Consider the following 7,500-nt stretch of genomic DNA (forward strand, 5'->3'; position numbering starts at 1 on the left):
ATGAAAGAGCGAATAAGAGCGATGGATCCGAATGATAAATCCAAAGATCACATACATCTAGTTTTCTCTTTCAAAGAGTTATCTCGTTCAATTTCACATCTCGCTCGTACATCGCATTGATTTTCATTGGAAATCTTTTTTTTTTTTCGGCAAGGATTCGCACGACGTCGAAGTAGATTTATTTTAAAAAGAAAAGGAAAAAAAAGAAAAAAAGAAAAATAGAAAAACAAAAAGCCAAGAGAGAGAAAATAAACACTACTTAAATAACAAATATATGATTAATAATTTATTCGATAACGAAACATTGTAACGAACGTATTTATACCATAGAATTATTTATCCCATTTCTCAGATTTGATGAGAGTTAATTTATTAGCGATAGTACATTGAAATGGGCCAATCAAAACTCGCTTAAAAGTCGATCAAACTTTGCTTACATGTAGATATACACGTACATACGTATGTATATGTACATATATACCTAAGTATATAATTACCTATCTACATATATACCTTACTCGTAGTAACGATAGAAATGATTGATCAATTGCACGATTGGAAAGAAATTTTCAATCGATCGTTTAATATCGTTTAGTCAAGAATTTAAAATATTAAATTTGAAGAAGAATAAAAACGTGTTTACGTACGTATATATATATATATATATATATATATATATATATATATGTATGTACTTAGATACATATTTATTATATTCGTACGATAATTACGATATAATTCAAATGTACGAGATATGTTTTGTTTACTTTTTTCTTTCGTTTTTTTTTCTTTTTTTGTTAAAATTTTTTCTCTTCTTTTTTTTCCATTTTAATACTATCACAAATATAATGTATCAAATCGTCCTTATTTATTATTTGAATAAATATAAATGATGACATATATGCCTTGGCCAATTTGATATTTCTCTTAGGACATACATATACAAATACAAATGTATACAATGTATGTAAGTATATGTATGTATATATGTACGTGCGTAAACAAATACGTAAAATTCAATTTCTATCCTAATAGATATATCAGTTGAAATCGAAAGGTGAGAGAAGTTGGTCGTAAGAAATCTTTTATGTTCTAACGTAATTTTATAAATTTTTCTCATGCCCACCATAATGGCATAGCATCTTTTCTTTATTACATTGTTTTAAAAACCAACGATATATAATAGGTATGTATCATCGTAGTATTCTTCAGTCCTGGAAACTTTTATTTGTCTAAAAACTTGAAAACTCTCTTCCCCTTCTCTCTCTCTCTCTCTCTCTCTCTCTCTCTCTCTCTCTCTTCCTCTTAAATACACCGATATTATTCCAGTCTCAAGTGTTGAATAATTTTCTTACTTTCTAGAAATTCTTATCCCGTAACATTAAGATCGTCTAGAGGATATTACAATTATAAATTACACGGATAAAGTTTCTTTCAGTTATTTCGTCTTATATAATTCTGTCTATTCCCTCTCTTCCTCTCCCTCTTTCTTTCTGTCTCTCTACCTCTCTACCTCCCTATCTTTCTCTTTCCTACATATTATTCGTATACTATTTTATTTTCTTTCTCTTTTCATCTATTTTTACCTAGTTTTCACACATCTCTATATATATATATACATATCATTCTCTCACTTTATATCTATATATATATATATATATCGTTCTATCTCTCTTATTCTCTCACATATACGCGATATACTTGAACACGACTACGAATGAGATGCTTATCCTCGTTTTCTTGTGAAAACATCGTAGCACTCTTCTCTTCTTAACCTGTTCCTTTCTTTTCCTTTTTTTCCCCCTTTTCTTTTTTTCTTTTTTTTTTCTTTTCATTTTTTTTTTTTTCTTATTTCTCTTCTCTTGTATCCTGCAGGCTTTCGAAGAATCAACTATGTATGGAGGCAAAGGGCGAAGTTTCTTGGCATAAAAGTATATAAGGACAGTACGAACTTCTTTACTTCTTTCATACAACAACGTCCAACAACACCTCCCCAACCTTCCCATCTCGCCTACCATCAACATTCTCTTGCATTAAGTGTGACTTTTGGACTGATACACTCGTTTATCTAACACCGCATCCAGTTACCTTGTATATCTTCATGAATCGTGTAAGTACGTACATATTAAATTAATCATTTTTCTTGGTTATCATCGAAAATTTATCGTCATGATAAATATCTATATTTATAGATATATATATATATATATGTGTGTGTGTGTGTGTGTGTGTATGAAAGTTATCAAAAAAATGTTACACTCATTTTTATAATACGTTCATAATAATTGGTATAACAACGTCTCCTTCATCATAGAATATTCATTTCGAGACGTAAAAAAAAAAAAAAAAAGAAAAATGTGCGATTCTGATTGGCCAATATCAATGAAGTTTATAATCACTGACTATATTGGTTCATTTATATAAATCCGTTTTGCCCTTATATATCATGATTTTGTATATATATATATATATATTTCAAGTTTATTCGTTTATTCGTACTTCAAGGTTTTATATGTAATATCGAAAGTCAATATTAACGTAATTATTAATGTAGATCGATGAACGCTCATCATTACAAATTGTCGATTTATATAAAGATTTTTTTTTCTTTTTTTTTTTCTTCTTTTTATCAACGAAACGTAATTCTACCTAATCGTATTATTTTCAACTTCAACGTATGTGATTATGATTAATAAACTTTCACAAATGTTCTGCAAATACTTTCTCTATTTTTACTTACTCTATAGAAGTTTTATATGTATATCGAAAAAAGAAAAGCAAATTCTAGCTCTTTTTTTTTTCTTCTTTTATTTTTTATCGCATCTTTTCAACCTTCATTTGAAACGTCGAATACTAAAATTAAAGGCAAGAAAAAAAGAGGAAAAATAAACAGAAAAAAAAAGTTTTGAGTACGAAGTATCGATCAGTCGACGTTCATCAATGTTCATCAATGTAAATTTTCACTTCATTCTTCCGACATATTTTTTAATAACAAAGAATCGAAATATTCGTAAAATATTCGTTAAGAAAAAAAAAAAAAGTAATATTGTTGTACCAAATATCGAGCAAATCAACATGTTAGTCAGGTTTGAATTTCTTTTTTTTTTTTTTTTTTTTTTTACTTATTTTATGATTTCTTTTATAAATACAACTGAAAAATTATACTTATAAATTTATAATACTGCTCAAGTTCAATTCATAATATATATATCCTTATACTTTGTGATCGAAATTATGTGAAAATATTCACGAAAGGTTACGCGTAGGAAAATTTATAAGTACTTGAAGAAACTGATGTATATGTAAGAGATATGGAACAATTGAAGGAATAATAACTTTCGTAGATTTAGGAGAGAATTTTCGATAGACGAAAATACGAGTATGAAATCAACGACTCTTCTCTCTCTCTCTCTCTCTCTCTTTCTTTTTTTCTCTCCCTCTCTACTGCAAAATCGTCAAGAAACTTGTTCGTAACTTGTTCGAAGCTAGATACGTGATGAACGAGAGAGTAAAACGAAGAGAAAAGAGAGATCAGGGGATATATATATATATATATCTTTTTTAATTAGGTCAAATGATAAAGTTTAAAAAGATTATGAATTTAAAAAATAGAAAAAAAAAGTATTATCATATATAATATTATCGATATATAAATATATAATTAAAAAATACAAATTTGTATATATATATATATGTATGTATAATATATAAATATAATTGTTATTATTATTATTATTAATGAAAATTAAAAAAAAAAAAAAAAAAAAGAAAAAAATAATCTTTTGAAATATTTATTATTAATACGAATGAGAATTTTTAAAAAACAAACTTAAAAGAAGTGAGTCAAATATTTGATGACATTTCCTTAACTCGTAATTCGTAATATTATTTATCGATAAGATCAATGTGATATAAACAATTTTTTAATTTAATATAATAAGACAGTAACTTCATCAACATCGTGTGAAATTGTGCTTAATGATACGAAAATATATAAAAAAAAAAAAATATAGTAAATATTAGAGGTTATTATCGACATTAATTTCTCTCACTATTCTAACAAATACGTAGCTATTCTATTCGTGACACATTAGCAATAGATAACGTAAACAGAGGGAACCGTTAGTTTAAATATTTAAATAATAATTTGACGATGTAGGTCGGGTCGTAAGAGTCATTAGAATGTTTCATCAAACTTTGTTTATGAAAGCATTATTAATAGAACATCGAGCAAGACGTTTCATGCGTCATCATGTAATTTTCTGAATTGAAAATTTAGATCTCATTATATATTTCAAGTATTATATATATATAATATATAATATATAATATATAATATATAATATATAATATATAATATATAATATATAATAATAATTTGTCTTAATATTATTAATTATTATTAAATTAAAACTTTTTTATTTTTATTTTATTTTCGAATTACTACTTTTATTTTATTATTATTATTATTATTATTATTATTATTATTATTATTATTATTATTATTATTATTATTATTATTAATTTATCATTTTATGTACGTGTGCTTGCATATATATATATATTACGATTAATAATATATTAATCAAACAAATTTCTTATAAAACCAAATATATATATATATATATATATATATATATATATATATATATATATATATTATAACGTAATATAAATAAATTTGATTCGTAAGAATAAACATGAGTAAATATAATTAAAATATATACTCATTCATTTACCATTCTGATGTTATATAATTAATTATCGTATATTTATCACTATATAAAAAAAATCTTAATAACGTTAATCACAATAAATAAATATTATAGATAGATCTGTATGTTTGGATATTTTAAATCATTAAGAAATAGAAAAAAAAAAAAAGAGAGAAAAGAAATGAAAAAAGATCAATATAAAATTTAGAATAAAAATCTTTCGTTAGCAAATTGATTGACATAATGAAAATTAATTATACACGAATAACGTATACGATGTTTATGTATATTACAAATGTAAAAATAAATTTTTTTACATTTTATCATATATGTAATATTGAATGTACGTGATGTGCGAGCATTTAACGCATTTCTCGGAAACGAATTCCATTTACAGGAGTAACGACGTTCCATGAAGTTCTTATTTTTATTCGAGCACATTGAAATATCTTTCTAATGTCCATAGGGAATACAGCATGATGTCATAATATATATATATATATCAACAAAGTTGACAGTAGTGTTGATACATGGCAAACTAGTTTTCCCTTCTCCCCCCCCCCCGCCCTTCCCCACGTATATATATATATATACATACATATATAATATTTTTTTTGCCTACAGAATAAATTTATCGGCAACAAACTCGTTAGATATTTATTATATATGATCGAACGTTCAATCGTACGGGTGATAAATCTCCATTTGCATTTTGCATCTTTTTCCCTTATTTCTTTTTTTTCTTTTTTCTTTTTTTTTTTGTTTTTTCTTTTTTTTTCATATTTATTCGTTCATCGATTTCTTTCTTTTTGTTTTGTTCTTTGATTTGTTTAGTTACTTTTGCGAACTAATCATAATGATCGTCACGTAGGACTGAACGATGGCAGTGATAACGAAATGTACAGTATTGTAGTTATTTCTATGAAGTTCGTCGACAAAAGGAAAGAGAGAGGGGAGAGAGAGGGGAGAGAGAGAGAGAGAGAGAAAGAGAGAGAAAGAAGCACGTTGAAAACGAGCGTACTAGTTTGTTAGCGCATTCAAAGTTGTTTTTAATCGGGTAAAAAGGAAAGTATATATAATAGTAACTTTTACGAGTTACATTCAAAGGAATAGTATTTTCGTTCTTTTCCTTTTCTCTTTTTTCTTTTTTTTTTTTTTTTCTAATTGTTACCCGTTTACAATATTATTAAAATAGAATCGGTTGATAACTTCTTTTAATGGCGCAGCTTTTACTTACCCTTTTAGAAATTTTTTCGAGACGTAAATATCCTCATTATTATTTAATTATATATATATATATATATATATGATTATGGGGTTGTTTTTATTACGTAATAAGTCAGTTTTCAAAGAAATTACATATAAAACAATCAAATTCCATCCTTTTTATTCAATTTGCATTATAATATATAATATAATTCCCAGAATTATATAATTTAATATATAATTATTATGTTAAATATAATATTATAATTATTATAATTAATATAATTTAATTTCGTTGAGAACAAAAAAAAAAAAAAAAAAAAAAAAAAAGAAAAGAAAAGAAGAAAAAAATATTTTAATTAACCTACTCATATAAAACATTCCCCATGAAATTAATTTATTAAACGTTATTATTTATAGTAATATAAATCCATCCGTTTAATATAAGTTAAGATCTATGATAAAAAAACAAATCTATGAACCCCATTAACGATTTAATTATATATACATGTATATATATATATATATATTATCGTATCTTTAATATTGTATAACAAGAAAATCTTCATTTTCATACTCTTATGGAAGTAAATTCGATAGGTTTTCACAAGAAAGTGTAATCGTTAGAATTATATGCAATTCGCATGAATCTGTAGGATCCTCATTAGTGAAACGTGCTGGTTTACAGTAATCTTCAGGCTTCACCGAGCACAGTACCACCATATATATATAATATATATGGTAAAGTCAAGTGAGCTGTTGGAACAATAATTGCATCATTGAGTACACATCGGTTAAAATGTCTATCAGTGAAGGTTTACTAAGGTACTAGTATAGTACAACTCGATCTAATCCTTCGAAATCGTTTTAATGATTGTTATAATGATAGAAAATAAGATAGAAGATAATCATAGTAACTATTCAATGTATAATACGCGTTTCACGAAAGCATTTAATTATTTCTTTTCTTTTTTCTTTTCTTTTTATGTCATTTTTTTTTTGTTTTTTGTTTTTTTTTTTTTTTTTTTACTTTTCTCGTATCTTTCACTACGATCAATTGTATTATTATACAATTACTTTACGTATACGATGTTACTACAAATAACTATACATACATATATGCATATATGTATATATATATTATTTATTAAACATTCATATATCTTATATTATGAAAATTTGATATAGGTATACTATAGATATGCGATGTAGATATATACCAAAAGATATACATTAAGTTGTATAAAATGATAAAATATTCTTTTAGATCATTAATGAAGTACTTTTTTTTTTTTATCGTTCTTATAATATTTATCATATAAAATTATTCATTTTGCCCACGTACTTTTCTGAACCTTTGAAAAAGAAATATACATATATATAATTACGTAATGGATACGTAAAATAATATCTAATTTTTTGTTCATCCTACAACGAGATTTGTTCAAGATTCATTCCGATCCGTTTTATAATGAAAACAAGTTATTTTTAAAAGTTTCGCTTAGTATCTGGAAATAGTAAATTATGCAGAAACGTATGCATTAGAGGGTCGACATAGTTATGATATTAATGACGGAGA

The 7,500-nt window shown here is 25.1% G+C and overlaps 1 protein-coding gene and 1 long non-coding RNA gene across 6 annotated transcripts in view; one reads left to right on the forward strand and one right to left on the reverse strand.

The window, feature by feature from the left end:
• Window positions 1–7,500, reverse strand: part of LOC124951745 — a 94,754-nt gene that overhangs the window by 75,821 nt on the left and 11,433 nt on the right. The window lies entirely within an intron of this gene.
• Window positions 1,035–7,500, forward strand: part of LOC124951750 — a 35,076-nt gene continuing 28,610 nt past the window's right edge. For 3 of the 4 annotated variants that reach the window (XR_007101701.1, XR_007101699.1, XR_007101702.1), the window contains exons 1-2: window positions 1,035–1,186; window positions 1,876–2,110. This is a non-coding gene — a long non-coding RNA (uncharacterized LOC124951750). Of the gene's footprint in view, window positions 1,187–1,875; window positions 2,115–7,500 lie in introns of all 4 variants that reach the window. The other variant, XR_007101700.1, reaches the window with a different exon arrangement.

The sequence above is a fragment of the Vespa velutina genome, chromosome 9, assembly GCF_912470025.1.
Source record: "Vespa velutina chromosome 9, iVesVel2.1, whole genome shotgun sequence".
In the NCBI taxonomy this organism is placed as follows: Eukaryota; Metazoa; Arthropoda; class Insecta; order Hymenoptera; family Vespidae; genus Vespa; species Vespa velutina.